We start from the raw sequence: 19,910 nt of genomic DNA, 5'->3' as shown, positions 1-19,910 counted from the left end.
GAAGCCCCTGGCATGAGGCCCTGAATGCGTCTCAGAGCTGAAAGGAATCTGGATGAAAATTTCATTTTCTCCACATAATGACTGGGCCCTAAATGGGCAATGTTTTGTGAGTCCCGTTAAAGTGAAATAATTCTGTTCATCCTGACTCACAGATTTTCTGCCTGCTTATATACCTAAAGGCTTTTTCCACTTCTCATCAGAGTATTTTTTTGTGTGCAGAATTGTTTTATATCCCACAGCAAGCTTTAATCTGGTGAGGACAGTCTGTTTCTCCTGGCAACCTCGAAGATACTAGATGAATGAGGGTCAGCTGGATAGTTTGAAGAGACGCCTTGGTAATCTGTTAAACAAAGCTGGGAATTTTCCGAAGAACGTTTAGCAAAGATACTACAGTTTGAAGTGAATAGGAAGGGTTTTGTTTGCAAGTTCTGCCTCACTGTTGGACTCAAAGAGTGTTCGGCCCCAGAAAAGAACATCAATGTCTTTTTGGAAATTAAACACACACACACACACCAAAGACTTCTTTTCTGCCCACATTGAGTTTACTTAACTGTAAAAAAGTTTGTCACGCCTGAAAATATGTATCTTTGCCTTTGCCCCAAAGCAAATGCTATAGAGGAAAAAAGATACCATATCTTTTGTCTTTGGGAAAATGAATTGTGAAGGATTGTGCTTCAGAGAGATCAACAAAAGACCCAAACAATTCTGCACAGTGCAATCTTGGAGTTTGGGCTGTGGATTGGGAATCCGGAGGCACTTAATCTCTTTGTACATTTATTCCTCCATTTGAAAATCAGGGATAATACCTGCTGCCTACTTAACCTTAAATGGATGTGTGAGGATTAGCCAATTAAAGTTTGCCAAATGCTTGGAAACCAATGGAGGGAAAAATCTGTATAAACATAAAGTATTATTATCATTCCCCCCGTCTTCCTTTTCTCTCTCTCTTTCCGAGCATTGCTGTCCTGGGAAACTCAGTGTACAGTGTTCGTGGTTTTGCTTCTGGTTGCTATTGTGGAAAGGGGCTTTTTCATTTTATTAACAATTTATTAAGTGGTTTGTTTGAAACTGGTCCTTCCTCTACCATCAAGGGGAGGTTTCCAAACCAAAGCATCCTAGAGTGATGGCCAGTGGCTCACACCTGGCAAGGTTTCTTTTGGGTTTATCTTTAGAATCCTATAGAGAGGCAAAAACAACAATTTTCAGGTAAAATAGTAAGTATAATTTGGAAAAATTTGCCCATTCGTGACGTAAAGCTAGTGAAGTAGAAAAATAAAGTTAATTTAGAACCCTTGCTACAATCCTTAAAGAAATTCCCCTTTAACCAAAACAATAACAGCACTTTGTATTTACAAACATTGCCCCTCTGGTTCTTAAAACCACCTGTAAAATGAGCATAACACAATTTGGTCATATTATACTCATTTTACTGTTGAAAAAATTGAAATGTAGAGAGGTTAAGTGATTTTTCCCCAAATAATTTAGCTAATGAATGGCAAAGCTGGAACTAGAGTCTAAATTTCATTATATTTTCTGGTTCCAAGAGCAGTAGATTTTCCCTTGCTGCTATCTTTTGACTATGGCCCAAATGATGTTAAAAGTCCAGACCTTGTTGCTTTGGTACTCTGATATGTTTTTGTCCACACCACCAAACAACTCAGTTCTGACACGATCTACCTGGAGGTAGCATCAGATCCCACAAGTTAAGGGTTGTCCTGCAAGACTGCCCCTCCTCCCACTTCAGAGGCCGCTCAAAAGTCCAGGTTGTCACCCGTGCTATTGCTCAGAGGTTCCAATAATTCCCCTCCTTGGGTTCAACTAATTTGCTAGAGCAGCTCACAGAACTCAGAGAAATATTTTACTTACAAAATTACTGGTTTATTATAAAAGGATATAATTCAGAAACAGTCCAGTGGAAGATATGCATAGGGCAAGGTATGGGGAAGAGGCAAGCAGCTTCCATGCCATCTCCAAGGGTGCCAGTCTCCCTGAATCTCCACGTGTTCACCAACCTGGTAGCTCCCCAAATCCCATCTTTCTGGGTTTTCATGGAGGCTTTATTACATACACACGGTTGATTAAATCATTGTTCGTTGGTGACTGAACTCAATCTCCAGCCCTCTCCCTTCCCTGGCCTGGGGGTTGGGACTGAAAGTTCCAACCCTGTAATCATTACTGTCCTTTGGTTACCTAGGGACTTTCCAAAAGTTACCTCATTAATGTAACAAAAGACACTTTGTTGCTTTCATTACTTAGGAAATTCCAAGGGTTCTAGGAGCTCTCTGCCAGGAACAGTGGCATACATATTTCTTATTATATTAATAGATTACAATCTCACAGGTACCCTTTCCTTTACTTCACAGACTATTTGGACTTGTGCAACACATCTAATCTGATGTGAGAACCTGTGGAAAGCCTGGAACAGAATGTCCTTTCCAAGATCACTTCTCTGTGCTAAGGGATTGTAAGGCCAAATGCACAGAATTACCTAAGGAAAGCTGGGAAGTCAGGACCTGGAATTCTTACTGGAACAGCATTTATCGCTCAGTGTCTGACTCTAATTCCACCCATGCTGTTGCTCCGCTATGTCCAGAGTTGGGTCCGCAGTCAATCTATCAGGAATACTTGGTAGGTCCTAATGCATAGATGGAAAATCATTATCATTGTTAAGAAACGAAATTCAACTAAGTAAATTTTAAAGATTTTATTGGCTTTATTCAATGAGTCTTAAATGAAGCAGCAACCAATCTAGCAGATAGAAAAGAACTCCATGGAGCTGTACAAAATGAAAGACTTTTATAGGCAGAAGGGAGAAGATACAAGGAATTTACACTAGGCAAAAAAGCAGGTTGGTTATTGCAAGGTTACTTTCCTTTAGGGGATGGCAGGGGTCTACCAGGCAGATGACCTAACTAGTGCTGATCAGGCAATTCCTGACTGATTGGTTTAAGATTCCAATTCTGGGAGAGCTGAAGCTGTAATTAAATTAAGTCTTGGTTTGGTGACATGGAGCTTAGCATAAGTGACTCCATTCTGGGCCTGTTGTCTTGTTTTTAACATCATTGTGTGGGATATAATGGATGTTGTGGTATACCAACCAGATCCTTCTTTCAGGACCAACACTCTCATTCCCCCAGATTCTGGGAACTCTCAGCTGAGCTCCGCTCCAAGAATTGGCAACATCCAAAGACAGCTGCACCCACCAAGGTCACCCTCCTTACCCTGTGTCGGGATGTTTGACTTGGGGAGAATGGGTGTGGTTTATGAAGGTCCAACACCCCACCTCAGGGCATGACAACCCTGGAGAACAAAATGATGGTCCAGAGCTCTTCTTAAGATTGATTGAGGCCTTTGTTGTAATTCCACAACAGTTCAATTTCTCCCTAGGTCCAACCTTTTTCTCTCGTCACCTCCTGAGAACACTCTCTCAATAAACCTCCTGCACCCAGTTCTAAGAATTTCAGAGTCTGTTTCCTAGAGAACCTGACCTGCCATATAGTACCAGAAGGGGCCCAAAAAAACAGACTTCAGCCAGCTGGCAATGATGACTCCATTGCTGGTGGGAGATGAAGCATTAATAGCCCTTGGCATGTACTTGCAGTACGATTATTAAAACTTTTACCAGTGGCAAACTAGGATGGAATACCAGTGGAAGGAAATTGTTCTAGCAAAGAGCATTGGAGAGTTTTGTGGTAAATGGTAATTGTAAGGACTGTGAAACTGAATGACTGTTGCTAAGAGCCATCCCTGCATTAAAGAATGTCAAAGAAGGCAACTAACCATCAACATAAGCAAAGTATGAAAGCCAGAAGGGGGCCTACTTGTCAGTATTTAAAGGGACTCTCATCTCCTGCAGTAGGCAGGCAGAAAAATCTGAAGATCAAGGCCAGGATTTAAGTATAAAAGTAGCAGAGCTCCATGAAGGTTGATATTTCACCTTGACAGTTCACCTACACTAAGATTGTGGCCCTGTTTGGGAAGGATTGGGACCCTAAGGGTTATGATGAGGAATCTAAATCTTCATATTCTGCTAGACTCTCTGGGCCAAGAAAAAAGGCCCATTCCTTCTTGTTAAAGGCTAGTTCTTCCTCCTTACTTGAAGACGAGACAGAAGCTTCTACCTTGCAAAGCAACGTGCACCCACCCCCATAATCTACCACACAGCCCTTTGTAATCACCAGAAGAATAATTTAGGGTCAAGTCACAACATAACCCAGCTGGGGGAATGCAGGAGTTGCAAAGCAAGAAAAGAGATTATACACCTAAGGAGCTGAAAGATGTAACCAAATTTTACTGTCAAGAGCCAGCAGAATACAAATGGACTGGATTCTTGGAGGTGCTGGATTAAAGGGGATGGAATATAAAGTTGGATAAAGGATAGTTTATAGCTCTTGGAGTACTAACCCTTGATGCAGGATTCCAGATCATGGCAAGAACTTTGGGAAACACGCCAACATTGTTGGGGCAAATGAAGGAGGAAGGTATTGAAGGGATAGGAAAGTGGGCATATTGCACTGGCTACATTATGCAATGTCAGAAAACCTGTTAGCTTATTATGTTCTGTGAGAGAGTTCAGAGGACATTCCATTTACCAAAGAGTATGGGATGTGCAGGGGACACCGGCATTGTTAAGAATCTCGGTGGTGGTTAACCTCTGTAGAATAGGACTGATTTTGGACGTTGCTGTTGCAAAATTGGCTCTCAAATAGCACAGTGCTTGTAGACTTCGGAAAAAATAGAGGCCAGGTGGTAGCACTTAGCCATGAAAAGCAAAGTGAGCTCAATTATTGTAAAGAGTGCAAGGTTGGGGAGTGGGGAGTGGCATGACTCACAGAGCGCTGTGGAGATAGTTAATGGAACACAGCATCTCCAGGGTCAAGACTGAGCGGGGTACAAGGTTATTTCTCAATCTGTGTAACAAAAAGAAACAAAGGCTAAGGGCTACTGCTACAATAAAATGTCACAATCCCTTACTAAGTTTCTGGACCTGATTCAGTTTTCAACCCAAAGACCTCTGACTGAAAGCAAGGGTGGGTTTCATGAGTGAAGGACACTGCAAGATCAAATGCTATCATAATGATTCTCCCAGTCCTTCTCCAGAGGGATCTACAACCATCTACTTTGGGAACCATGAACTGAGGAAAGGGCAATACTCAAACATTCAAGAACTGTGTGTTGACATTGGTTCCTGGCTCACAGTAGGTCAGCTAAGTGTATGGACCTAACCAGCAGCTATTTCTCCAGTCTCTGAGTGTATAATTAGAATATGAGGTTAACAGAATCTCTATATTGGTTCCGTGACCTGTGAGTTAAGAATTCTCATAATGGGAAAGACCAAGTGGAAGCCTCTGATACTGTCCCTCCCACCATGGACAAGATAGTAAATCAAAACCAACATTGCATCCTTTGGGAATAGATTAGTGTCATGTCTGAAGACCTAAAGGTTGCAGAGTGGGCAATTACTGCCCCATCCACATTTAATTCACCAGTCTGGCACCTACAGAAGCCAGATGGACCCTGTGATATGACAGTGGACTACCACAAGCTCAGTCACGTAGTAGCCCCAGCTGTAGCTGTTGTACCAAAAACGGTTTCTTTGCTAGAGCAGATTAGCCTGGTATCTAATACACTGTTTGCAATCATTGATCTGCATATGGGATAAACAATGGTCCAGACTTACGATCTTGCCCCAGGGCCATGTTAACTCTCTCCCTCTCATAATATAGTGACCTGACTGGGCATTCCAAGAACCCATACATTTCTTCACTTTACTGATGACATCATGTTACTCAGATCAGATAAGCAAGAAGTGCCAAGTATTTTGGAGGCCTTGGTAAGACACATGAACTCCAGAAGGCGGAAGATACCTCTAAAGAAGAGTCGGGGACCTACCATAGTAATGAAATCTTCCAGGTACATCCCCTTCAAGGTAAAGAACAAAGATCATAAATAGCCCCTTCTACCCCTACGGAGGAAGTACAATGGCTGGTAGGCCTCTCAGATTTTGGGTGTAGCCTCTTACACATTTGGTAATAATACTCTAACCAAATGTTTATTACTATGTTCAAAACTTAATTATTTATAAATTATTTATTCATAAAAACAATAATTATTTTATTCATTGTTTTGTGGGGCAGGAATCTAGAAAGTTCTCAGCTGGGTGGCTCTGACTTGGATCTCTCAGGTATTGCAGTCAAACAGTGTTTGAAGTTAGAATAATGGGGGCGTGGGGGAAGGAGTGGAGACCAGTGAGAAAGAAGAAAACTGGAACAGCTGAGAGCTGGCAATACATTTCCCCCACACTGTCCCCCCGCCTTGTCTCAGGATCTTTCCAGAGAGTCTCTCCATACGGACCAGGTTGGGCTTCCTCACAGCATGGTGCCTGGGGTCCAAAAGCATTCTCAAAAAACCAAATAGAAGTTGCATAATCTTTTCTAAACCAGTCTCAAGAATCATGCAGCATTACTTCTGCTACTCTTCTTTGGTTGGAGCTGTCAAAAGTTCCCACTCATATTCAAGAGCAGGGGACATAGACACCACCTCTTAATGGAAGGAATGTCAAAGGATTTGGGAGCATGTTATTAAAATGCCATAGTGTGATAAACTGACCTCAGCACCAATTTTAGAAAAGTCTGTGCACGTGTGTTGACTCCACTACTTTCTACTTGCGTGCCTATGAAATATAATACGATCCATCCTCTCAGGAAAGGACTTCTGCTTTCTCTTTTTGCTGCTCAATAGCAACATGGAAGATAACAATGCTTTGTAGTCAAACTCCTTTGAATGCAAGGAACAAAGACTCACTCATGCTACTAAAGATTGCCGGGAGAAACCAAACCAAGAGCAGGAACAGCAGCTGCCCCAGGAGCTGAAGGTGAATCCTCGTGACCTTAGCAGCAGGAGGTCTTGGAGTCCCACCCTAGTGCTCTTGCATTTATCTCATTGGGCTATTCTCTACCTTTCAGTTTCTCCCTTCTATTCCTTTCTCACCTTCTGCTGTCTCTGTGTCCTTTCTTTCCTTGTCACTTCTGCTGACCCATCGTTTTTGCTCTCTTAGATCCCAAGTTAGCATCACGGCCTCTCCAGCTTCTCTCTACGTCAAGCCTTCTCTCTACATCAGCTCTCACCACTGTCTTAATCTTTAGGAATTTCCTAGTTCAAATTCCCAGGAAAGGAATAACTTGCTGGTGTCAAAGTGGATTGTCTGTGTTTGGGTAACATCATTTTCTTGTTTACTTACCAACAACTTGTACAAAGAAAGCTCAGCTCTTAGCAATTCAAGCTGGAAGGAAAAGGCAACCATGATTGGCATGGCTGTACGTTCATCAGCAGAGTCCAATGTAGATGTCAATCTGCAAAGAATTGTAGTGTGGATCAATTAAAATAAGAAAAGTAAAAGGTACTATAAAATATAAAGTTATCTAAGAAGATGTGATATGTTTTTAAACATACATTCAAATGGATCCACAGATTCACTTTTTAAGTATCAATGTATCAAGTTAACATCCTTGCTAATTAATCTATCAAATTGATATATGCAGATCAATGTTTTATTTCCATGAACGATTATTGCTACTGTTCTTCCTTGACATCCAGCTACATGCTAGCTACATCAGGACCTCCAAGGGTTGAGCCTGACTCTCAAATTTCAAGAAATTAGGTGTTCAAATGAATGCCGTGCTGATTAATATACAGATTTTAGCACTGTATTTTTTGGATTCTCTTTAAAAATGGGGAAACTCAGAAAGTATACTTTGTTCAATAATAAAGGCTTGAAAATGCATCTGTTTCTAACTGCATGTGGTACCTACTCAAATCTGTATTGGAAAATTACGCAGTAAATGTTTCATAGGCTTTTCTTTTTCACTCATTTTCAGTCTCTCACAGTCTCTCACTTCTTAATCAATTCCTTTTTTCTCAACACAGACTGCATTGCCATCGAGCTATCAACTAATAATTTTTTTAGAACTCAGAATGAAAAGAAAAACCTAACCAAACAAATAAACAAGAGTAGAGCTTCAGGAACCTTTGTGCCTGAACCATTATGCTAAGGCATCCATCCCTCTGCACATGGTGAGTTGAATTCAGATAGGCTCCTGATATGGTGATTGCAATTTTCTAATTTAAGAATTTTCTAAAATCTAAAATGAATTTCCTTTTCCTTGTCTTCAGGAAAGCCTGAAAATACCAAATCCAATAATGAGAGAGATTTAATTTCCTTTTTGGTCTATGACACAACATAACAATTATCTGTGGATGATTAAAGAAAATGCATAAAGTAGAATGCGCTTAGTTCATACCAGATAAAGCCCCCGTGAAATGATGCCATGGTTGGCGTCATCTGCTGACATTCATGCATGATTCAGCACCTCTAGACAACAATTTGGAGGAAATCTGCTTCTCCATTACAAGCCAGACTCTGCCTTTTTGCTAGAAAATGAAAGGTTCAAAATTCCCAGCTTTTAAGGTTGGCTACCTCCTGTGACATCCAGCAGCCAGAAGCAATCCAGAGACTCTTTCTGGTGTTCCTCTGCACTGCTCAGTGCATGGTAGACATGAGGCATCCAGGTGATTGATGGATTTCTCACTTGTCCTCTGGCTGCTTTTGCATCTGTTGACATAGCCTCAGTGTTTATATGTGTGATTAGGCCGAGACTTTCTGCGTCAACCACCCACAGATTGTATCAAAAATAATCAATCTTATTTGACTGCCTTAACATTTTGGCTATTTTAGTTGTTAAGGCAACCAGATCTGATGAAGTATTCACTCATCAATTTGATGTTCAGCAATCGTCTGTCATGGTTCTGAAGTTGGAGGGAAAAAAAATAATAAACATCAACTATCAAAACAGTCAATCCAATCATGAATTTCTCCCTGACACCAGAGACCATTGTTTCTCCTTTCCATTTCCCCTCTTTTGCCTCCTCCTCCTCTCCTGAGATCGGTCCCTCCCACAGGTTCTTTCCTCCAGCAATGCTGAACAGCAGAGAAGGGAGATACTCTAGGTTCACAAAGGCTTACATTTGCCTAAAAGGTTTCCCTTTACTTTGTTTTGATGTTTGATCATTTTTTGCTAAATAATCCTAAAAGGTCCTAAAAGGATGGATACATTGAATGTATGGAGAAAGTTATTCTGAATGGAGAATTTAAGCAGAAATGTCCTTTGCTTTCTCTTTCAAGATGAATTTCCCTTTTCGGGGAGCACAGCTCCAAAGCCAGTGACAGGCACCTGGCTTGCACAGTCCCTCCCTGTCCCTTGAGCCTGTTCCAGCCTCCTTGGAGCAGAAGAGCTCTGAGTCTGGCCCTGGTGTGGGATGTGGCTGGCTTTCCAGGTTTGAATTTCCAGACTTCTCCCCTCCTCCCAGCCTGCGTTTCTCCACCCAGCTTCCTACCTCATTGACTGCTAATTTAACCCTGGCTCCCTTCCTCCAGAAACACTTGACCTTGTGCAAGAACTTGGCATCAATTTCTCTCCTCCTGCTTCCCCAGAAAGGAAGCGCTGGAGTAGGGTAATTAGCATCAGCAGGCATCCCTGTCAGACGGCCTGCCCATTGTCCACTGGGCTCCGCCAGGTACAACAGCAGCCCCCTTTTTCCAGGCAAAAGGGCAGTGGCCACTAGTTGCCATCTGCCAGGAGACCTTTTCCAACATTTTCCTTCAAGATGGTGTTACCAGGGATGTGGACTAAGCCAATTAGCTTGTTTAGTGAATTAACCTATAGGGGAAAAAATGTATCAATAGAAGCACTGAAACTTCCTTAGCTCACTGCTTTAGATTTGAAAGAATTATATTGCTTTTTCTTATCAAGAAAGGTTATTCTATGTTGACTGATAATCTGGAAAGGGTTATAAAGAAACTAAGAGTTGTTTTGCCTGCTTAAGAGAACAAACTTTGCAATCAAGAAATATCCATTTCTTCCCTCTGTTGATAAGCTGATTACATACCACTTTTATCTCCCCATTAATTAAGTCCCCAAGGACAATTACAGGGTATAGTTTCATAACTGAAATAAGAGTATATATGTACTTGAAAATAATGCTACTTCAGTTTTTTAGAAATAGTCCATAATTCCGTATTTTCACTAATTCAGTCCCACCTTCCCTTATTATGAGTGGGTTTCATGTTACATGTTTGTGAATGTACGTTCTTGAAGTTTATAGAACTATCTTTGTAAAATGCCTTGTGTTATAGGGATTCAGTATAGAGCTAGAAGTTGGTTGAGTAGAGATGGGGATAGAAATTACAAATAGGGCCATGGAGTCTACTCATTACTATACACATTCTATACCACCCAGACTATGAAGTTCAAAATACATAGTACAAAGTTCAAAATACATAGTACAAAATACATAGTACATGTATACATATAACATACATATGTACAAAGTATATAGTACAAAATTGTGGATACGCCATCCTATCCCTCTATTTATTGGGCAGGAGGAAGTAGCAACTCTATGGGTTCCAAGTGACAAGGCCTCTATGTATAATATTAGGAGACGCACATCCAGAGACGGGGTTCCTCCATGTCGTTTCCACTTCTCAGATAAAGGAAAACTGAGACTAGTTCCTTAATTAAGCACAAGTTTTCAGTAATGAAGTACACTACCTACACCCAAAAAGAGCATGTGAGAGCAAGAACGCATGCTCCAGAGCTAAAGCCCTAGCTTTAGCTGTGGGACTCTCAAAGTATGGTTTTTAATAAGGTAAAAACTTGACTCTCATGCAAACATACAAAGAACACATGTCAAAATTCATTTAATCTATGAATGAGGGAAGCATTAGGATTATAATACTGGTTCAAGAATTGGAGAGACTGAATATATATCTATAGATAGAAAGAGAGAGAGAAAGAAAGGAAGGGAGGAAGGAAGGAAGGAAGGAAGGGAGGGAGGGAGGGAGAAAGAGAGAGAGAGAAAGAAAGAAAGAAAGAAAGAAAGAAAGAAAGAAAGAAAGAAAGAGAGAAAGAGAAAGAAAGAAAGATCTCTCTGGAATTATATTTTCTACTAGACAAAAATCTACAAGTTGGGACTTCCCTGGTGGTCCAGTGGTTAAGACTCCAGGCTCCCAATCCAGGGGGCCCGGGTTCCATCCCTGGTCAGGTAACTAGATCCCACATGCCACAACTAAAAGAGCCCTCATGCCACAACTAAGACCAGGTGCAGCCAAATAAATAAATGAATGAATAAATAAATAAAATAAAAATCTACAAATTAACCTATAATTTCACAGAGTTTAGTACTAATCAATACTAAACAGTAAGTCAAACAGAGGTACATTCTGTTAGAGAATTAATCTGTGGTCTCCTATTAGATAAAGCTCCACATAGGGTTCTTTTTGCCTTATTTTCACGTTTGGGATAATTTTTCTTAACAGGATTTAGGGCAAATTACCTCAAATCTCTCTGAACCTCAACGCCTTTATTTGAAAAGTGGGAACAACAATATCTACCTTATGGGGTTGCTGCAGGATTTAAATGAAATTATGTATCTAAAGCATCTCCCACAACATGTCAATAAATGGTAATTCCCTTCTCTCCATGTATTCCTTTTATTCCATATTATCTGACATTTTGCCAACCAGATCTCTTTTGATTGGCACTTCTACATGTTACCAAAATAATGGTAATTCATGGTTATAATGATGATCCTGAGACTCTTCACAGCCTTCTGTATCATTACAGATAAAATTATGTGCTTAGTAGAGTATTAATGTTAAGTGTAATTTATTATGCTTTACTTTTTAAAGTCATTATCTATGGAACTTGACTCAGTTAAAACAAAATATCCAGTTAACCAAAACCATATTTCCCAGATTATTAAGCATAAAAGAAAATTCTACCAAGTGTTTTTACTTGGAACAATAATTTGAATCCACAGGTAGATTTGAACAAACACCCTCTAAATTTTCTTCCAACTCTAAGATTTTATAGTAAGTAGAAAAGGATACCTAAGGAAAAAAATAATATGCAGAAAGGAGAAAGTTTATGTATTTTAGTCCTCAGAAAAAAAGAATACAATTGTATACTAAAAATAATGACTTAATGACTGTGGGGTAGCATTTTTATTTCTTTAAAAACATGTAATTATAGGCAATTTCAAATATATAGAAAATAACAAAACTCTCGGGTACCCAGCTTAATATTTAACATATCTTAATATTTATCTGTGTCTCCTTGAGATTGAAAAAGAAATAAGATATAGCTAAATTTCTCTTCTCATCCCGCACTCTCTCCCTTTCTCCACCTCCCACCCGACAAACATAATCATTATCCTGAAGTTGATCCATATCCTTATGGCAATGTTATATACCCAAAACACTATATATCATTATTTTGTGAGATTTTTAGACTTTACTCAATTGATATCATATGCTATACGTTTTTCAACATCTTTTGTTCACTCACATTAGGTTTTTTAACTTTGTCTGTGTAGATATATCTAGACCTACCTTACTTCATATTCCAAAATGTAATTATTCTGCAATTTGTTGAACTGTTTCTTTTTTTTTTCTTTTTTAAAATTTATTTATTTTTATTTTTTTGGCTGCATTGGGTCTTCATTGCTGCGCGCGGGCTTTTGCTTGTTGCGGCGAGCCGGGGCTACTCTTCGCTTCAGTGCACAGGCTTCTCATTACAGTGGCTTCTTTTGTTGCAGAGCACAGGCTCTAGAGCACGCAGGCTTCAGTAGTTGCAGCACGCAGGCTCAGTAGTTGGGGCTCATGGGCTCTAGAGCACAGGCTTGGTAGTTGTGGCTCACGGGCTTAGTTGCTCTTCAGCATGTGGGATCTTCCAGGACCAGGGCTGGAACCCATTTCCCTTGCATTGGCAGGAGGATTCTTAACCACTGCACCATCATGGAAGTCCTATCATATTCAGTTTCAAGTGTGCTCTGTGTGTATGTGTGTGTGTGTGTGTGTGTGTGTAACCCTTTAATGGTTATATGCATTAAAAATATTTCCTCCTAGTATTGGTTTGTACTTTTAATTAATTTATGTAATATTATATATTCTTTTCACTTGAATGTGGTCCATTTTCCTCTCTTGAGAGGTAGTGTATACAGCAGTGGCTCTAGAGTGGATCCATATTACCTGGGATCAACTCACATCTCTGCCACTTACCACACAGGTTAGGGAAGTGAACAGTCTCTCCAGGCCTCAGTCTTTTATGAAGATCATAGTAATGATGGCCTCCTAGGGTTTTCATGCGGATTACATAAGTTAGTATATATAATTTACTCAGAATACTATGTGCACATAGAATAGCTCAATAAATATTGGCTTATTGTTATTTTACTTTTATGGTTTGTGTTTTTGTGTCTCATTTAAGAAATATTTATCTGCCCTGATATAAAAAATATTATCTTAAATTTTCCATTAAAAGTTTTTAAACGTTGCTTCTACATTGATCCATCTGGAATTTGTTTTTTAAGTGCGGTATGGGTAGGATGTCTATTTTTTCTCACATTGATAACCCTTTTGTAGCAGTATTTATGGATAGCTAATCTTTTTCTCATAATGTTACCTCTATCATACATATCTCAAATATTTATGGTCTGACAATGGGTTCTTGATTTGTTCCAATGGTCTATTTGTCAATGCTATGCTGCTTTAATTACTATAGTTTTACAAAACACCTGCAGATACATTAGTATGGGTCTTCCCTCCTTATTCTTCTTCAAAATTTCCTGTCTCTTCCTGGCCTTTTGCTCTTCTATGTGAATTTTAGGACCAGGTTGTCAAGTTCTATGAAAAATCCCACTAGTTCACTTCGGTTTTGAGAAAGAGTCAATTACAAGGCTAGATTTTATCCTAAGAAAGTTCATTTGTACTACATGTCAGCAGTATGTTATGTGAAAAGAGTCCTGGACTAAGATTTGAAGATTTGGGTTAGAATATCTAACTAAATGAGCTCCTTGGGACAAGTCCATTCATAACTCTAGGCTTCAGTTTCCTCATCTGTAGAAGAGTCTGGACCATGATCATACAATAGCATACCTAGAACAATACTACTCAAAAAATACTCCCTAAAAGAGCTGCATTAGCATCCCCCGGGAAAAGGATAGCAAATTAGAATCAGAATCTGAGGACAGAGCCTAGGAATCTATGTTTAACAAGCTCCTCAGGTGATTCACACATATGGCATGAATGTTAATTTTATGGGTCAACTTTGCTAGGTCATGGTATCCAGATATTTGGTCACACGATATTCTAGATGTTTCTTCAGAGAAACTTTTTTAGATGAGATTAACATTTAAATCAGTGAACTTTGAATAAAGCAGATTACCCACCACACTATGGGTGAGCCTCACTCCATCAGTTGAAGACCTTTCTAGAAAATAGACTGACCTTCCCCTGAGAAGAGAGAATTCTAACAACAGACCATCTTTGGACTCAAACTGCAACTCTTCCCTTGGTCTCCAATCTGCTGGCCTACTCTGTAGATTTTGGACCTACCAAGCCTCCATAATCACATGAACCAATTCCTTAAAAAATATATACATATATATATATATATATATATATATATATATATATATATATATATATATACGTGTGTGTGTGTTATATTTACATATTTTATGTATATCTTCCTCTTACTCGTGTGTTTCTCTGGAAAACCCAGACTAATACACACAGTAAAGTTTGAGAGGCTCATCCTCCAATGCACTTGGCATAACTCCATCTTTCATGTATGACTTGTCCAGATCCATTCATTTGTGGAAGAACTATGACTAGAATCTAGGTCACAGGACACCCAGTTTGATGTGTTTTCTGCTGTGCTCTGCTTGTTAGGGAAAATACCCTGTAATGAAAATAAACTGTTTATGTTGAGTGGGTGAGTTAAAGAGAACAGAAATTTTATTTCTACAATGAATTAATTTGAGTTCCATTTAAATAAGAAGCCCACCTGGTGATTCATTTATAAATTTCTATATGCTTGACAGAAAAAGCAGCAGCAGGGGACTGAAATATTAGAGCTAAACATCCATTTTAAAGGTGAATCATGAATGAAAATAAAGTATCTCTGAAATGAAAACATGAGACAATATAAGCTTCTTTTAGCAAAATATTTTATTTCCCTATGTGATATGTGTGTGACAATGGAGCCATAGATGAAGTGTAGATGTAAGCCCTTGTATGTTGATTCACTTGGGCCTAGAAAGCATTTAGTGGGAGAAATTACCCACTCAGGCCCCAGGGATGTGAGCGAACCCATATCCCAATAAGGGAGAATGAGTAAATGCAGCTCCAGACTTCATCCACTTCCTAGGAACATACCCAGATGTGGGGAGAACAGCTGACACAAAAGGATCTAGGCTTAGATCATTAGATCATAGGAAGAATGTCCACAGTGTAAGCATTTTGACACAGTGGACTGTACTCTGTGGGGGCTGGATCTAAACTCCTACCCAGCAAGCCAATGACCTTATGGTCCCCACCAGGCCTCACACTTTGTTTCTAAATATATGAACTGATCACTATCAGAGAGATTCTGCTGACTTGTACTCCATGGTGTATTAGGCCTTAGTGGGTAATCAGTCGATTTAGAAAAAAGGGAAATAAAAAAGAGCACCTTCCAATCAGGCAGATATGTTTCCTCACCTTTGTGTGTTTTGTGCTTCACACAAAACACGCAAAACCATGACGACTTATAACAACTGGGAGAGTTTGCAGAGAGTGGAAGCTAATCCTCTCATGTGGAATATAAGCTTGGACCCACGGACATTTATAAACCCTTTATCCTGACTGAAAAGTCTTTGGTGTTTTCAAATGGCTCTGGGTTGTCTGAGGCTGACCCGGGGCCTTGTTAGAAATTTAGCATCTCCTCGGGCACCACGCTCTTGCCGGGGTAGGGAGCCTGCACTGAGTCAGCTGGGGAGGCGTCAGGAACACTGCTTGAATATTTATAAGTGCAAATATATTAATAGAGCTTAGAGAACCTCTATCCCCAAACCTCCAAGAGACAAAAGAAATGTCCAAGGGAGATCGCTGACTAGAATTTTTTAAGCTACTGATATTTTAAAATCTATTCTTTTTAAATGGCACCTCTCCTCCCAGCAACTGAATGGGGAGTTTCAAATACACACTGCCCATTCCCTGCCTTTATCACATGTCCTCTTAGGGACCCTGTTGGGAAACTTTCTTTTGAGTGTATGGGACCTGACTCTCCAAAGAGAAAGCAACAAAGCCGGTGTGTTTCACAAATGCATATGCTCTCGTTAAAATAGCTGTCCCTTCTCCCAGAGAGCCTACCATAAAAGCATTTTCATTCTCTAACTGAAATGTAGTGCAGCCTTTATTCCACAAAGCCAATTTGTTTATGTTTCCAAGTTCAATCACAATCTATTTGTAAAACCTATTTAGAATCAGAGTCACATAGCCAGAAATGATCATGCTCTAATTTCCTTATTAGAGAGATTCTTGTTGCAGCTGGCAGCCTGATTTGACGGCTCCCAGGGTTTGCAGCGACGTGTTCTTACCCTCGTTTTCCAATTTTGTTCTTCATGCCTTTTGTTCCCCCACCTCCAACATACAAATATCAAGCCAGAAGGAACAATTCCCGACATTGTTGCTTAAATGGAGGTGAAATAAGAGACTGCCACCTTTTCACCTGTCAAGAAATTAACAAAATTGGGTTACTCACAATATCTGCAGGAGAGAAAGGAAGGAAATGTTCACAAAACACACTATGAAAAGAAGGATGCTTTAGGATTCAGGTAAAATGTCGATTATTTCAAAGGACTTGGGGGGAATGATGTTTTCTGGATAATTGAATCAGAATTAAACAGAAAGCCAATGCAACATTCAAGAAAACTTACCTCACCTACTCTTCCTTACAATTTTTTCTTTATAAGATAAGTGAGTTGATCTTTCTGACATAGTAAGATGCCCTTTCAAGGTAATTTAACAGGTCTCTAACAATGCAGGGTCTTGAAGTGTCTCTGTGTCTGCATCAGTTAGTGAAATCTGACTCATCCTTTAAGGTCTGGTTCAAACATTATTTTGTAAAGCTTTCACCAACTTCTCACTATTTTCCTGATGTAACATAGTCATTTGTTTTACACAGTATTATAGATTCCACTAGTTCAGTCAGAGGATGCTATGAAAACTGCAAAGATGTTCCCATTTTGCTTATAATGATGGTTAAAGTAATATCATAAGGTTCGCCCTGCAATAGATTATCAATGGCTCAGAGACCTTGCCTGCTATGTCTCTCAAATTAAACTGGACTGAGAACATTGTCTACTAATAAGTAAGTGTCAAATAAATATGTAACACTTGTCACTCAGCACAAAGCTTGTTTTCCAAAAGAGTCTGGGGCACAGAGGATCAGGCAAAATGACATATTCCAGATCTTAAAAATGGAGGTTTACTTTGAACTGGGTGATTTGACGCCACTGAGGTCATATATTAGTTTGCCTGAACAGCCAACCTAATACAACCTCTTCACTCATGTTTCCAAATCTCTTTGGGATTCCTCCATCATTCACCCAGACTTTCTCTTTTTCTTTCATCCACTATTGAAATACCACCTTTTCAATAAACACCTTAAGACACACACTACTTATTGCCCACCCAATATTCATTCATCCTTACCTTTTTTCCTTAACAACTGAACCTTGGATTCATCCAAGGTGTATGTGTCCAATTTTCCAGATTCCCAGCAATCAGGAAACCCTAGATGACCAAGTTCTGACCAAGGAGATGAGAAAGGACTTCATTGGGTGCGACGCACAGGAACTTTTCTTAGAGACAATTGCAGCTGGCGTGCTCTTGGGCCCTTTAAACTTTATCTTGCCTTTTCCCCCCGTCTTGCCTGTCACCCACACTTCCTGTCTGGAAGTACAACAGCCATTTTACAATGTTAAGGATGATGAAACCGTAGGATTAAAGGAATCTGGACTCTTGATGACATGGCTGATTCACACTAATCTTGGACTGCCAAACTCTGATCTTCCGTGGCATGAGAACAGTAAACTCTTTTCCTGTCTAAGCTACCTTTTATTGGGTTTCATGACTTGCAGCCAGAAACAATCCCAACAGACACACCCTTCTTAACCAACCGAGAGGCCTAGAGTAAATTTGCCTGGGACTTTCCCTGTCCAAGCAGACGACTCCAGCATTTCCTATTTCAGTCACCACTCTGCAACCTCCCCTACAGTAACGCTTGACAGGCATTTCAGAGAAAATGGCAATCCACATCAATGAAATTCCCAGAGATTATCAAGCCCTCTTATTTTTAGCTATTTTTAGGATTTCCAGATAAAATATTTTTATTTGCTAAATCTAACAGCTCTACCCTTTTGGGGTGGGTGGGGGGGAACTGTCTCAAATGTTTTATATGTTCTCCAAATATCTTGAACATTTTGTAATTTTATTATTTTCTGCATGTTCTGTGATTACTACACTGTGCTTTCTATACAATTCTCTTTACTGATGTTTACCCATGTGTTTCCCCTATATTAAGTGGTTCCAATCTGCTGGGTTTTATATGTGTATCTGTATACACACACACACACACACACACACACACATTTTCCCCTCTTGTCAGTTGGCACTGCTTTACTGTCAGAATGCCTGTCTATAGCACTTTGACCTCGCTTATCCAATTTACTCTTAAATCTGTTTTTAATGTGACTATGTAAGAATTTTATCTAAAATAGATAACTCTAAATAAGGATTTGAAGGACTAATCTATCAATAAAAATGATGGACTTTGTGATGTTTATTTTGACTACTCAGAGAAATGCTTCTGGCCTCTTGGTTCTTGATCATGTTTGGTTACAATACCAGTATATTCAAATGCTCCCTCGATAAGAGAGGTGCGGCTGTGTAAGATTGTGTCTTTAAATATTTACCTGTTCTCTTTGTGTGTATGCATGCATGCATGTGCATCCCTGCATGCGCACTCGTGCATGCACACACATGCACATGCGTGCACACATTCAGTAGTTATTTGACAGTTTTTGTGCCCTGAAAGTCCATGCATCTGAACGTTGTCTGTGCTAGTGTTTAAGCTCTTAGATAACAGGAAATCATTTTATTGAATTCACTTGACACCCCAGCACCACTCGTCAGCTGGGATTAGCCGTTGCTCCTGTTGATGTTACTATTCTATATATTCTTGCTACTTAAACAAAGACCAGCATCATAGGCATAGACAGGGAGCTTATTCAAAATGCAGAACCAAAACCCCTCCCAGACCTACTGAATCAAAATCTGCATCTTTAACAAGATTCTCAGGGGATTCCTATGCTCACTGATGTTTGAGAAGCATTGATCTAAAGCAACAGTTTTCTAACTTTAGTGTGCAACAGAATCACCTGGAGAGCTTATTAAAATACAGATTTCTGGGCCCAACTTCCAGAATGTCACACTCAGTAGGTCTGCGGCAGGGGCTGAGAATTTGCTTTCCTAACGAGTTCTCAGATGGTGCTGATACTGCTGGTCTTTGGACCACAGTTTTGAGAACCACAGCTCTAAAGGAAACCGAGTGGCAGAATTGGCAAAAATTCAGTGGCTTAATAACCAGAAGGTCTGGATGTTAGCTTTTATTCCTCAAGTAACTGGCCGTGTGACTTTGAGAAGCTCCCTGTGCTCTCTACGGCTCTTTTTTCTCATTGGCAAATACGACCATCTGAGGATCAGCTCAAGCACAGCACCTGTCTTCTCGGCTCTGTGTACGTGTCTCCGCTCTGCACTGTCAGCTCCTTGAAACCAGGAACCATATTTTAATTATCGTTTTATCCCCAATGAGACCACAGGAGTCTCTTGGTTGAATGAGTGAGGAAATGAGCAAATAAAGAAATGAATCCAAGACGTAAGATCCTGGTTGTGAAAACATTTTGAAAACGAAAAGTAGTTTTATTACTGTCGTATATGGTACCTAGTTCTTTAAAATTGTTGA

This window comes from Mesoplodon bidens (assembly GCF_964165515.1).
Source record: "Mesoplodon bidens genome assembly, chromosome: 5".
NCBI classification, from domain to species: Eukaryota; Metazoa; Chordata; class Mammalia; order Artiodactyla; family Ziphiidae; genus Mesoplodon; species Mesoplodon bidens.
Note: the sequence above shows the minus strand (reverse complement) of the source record.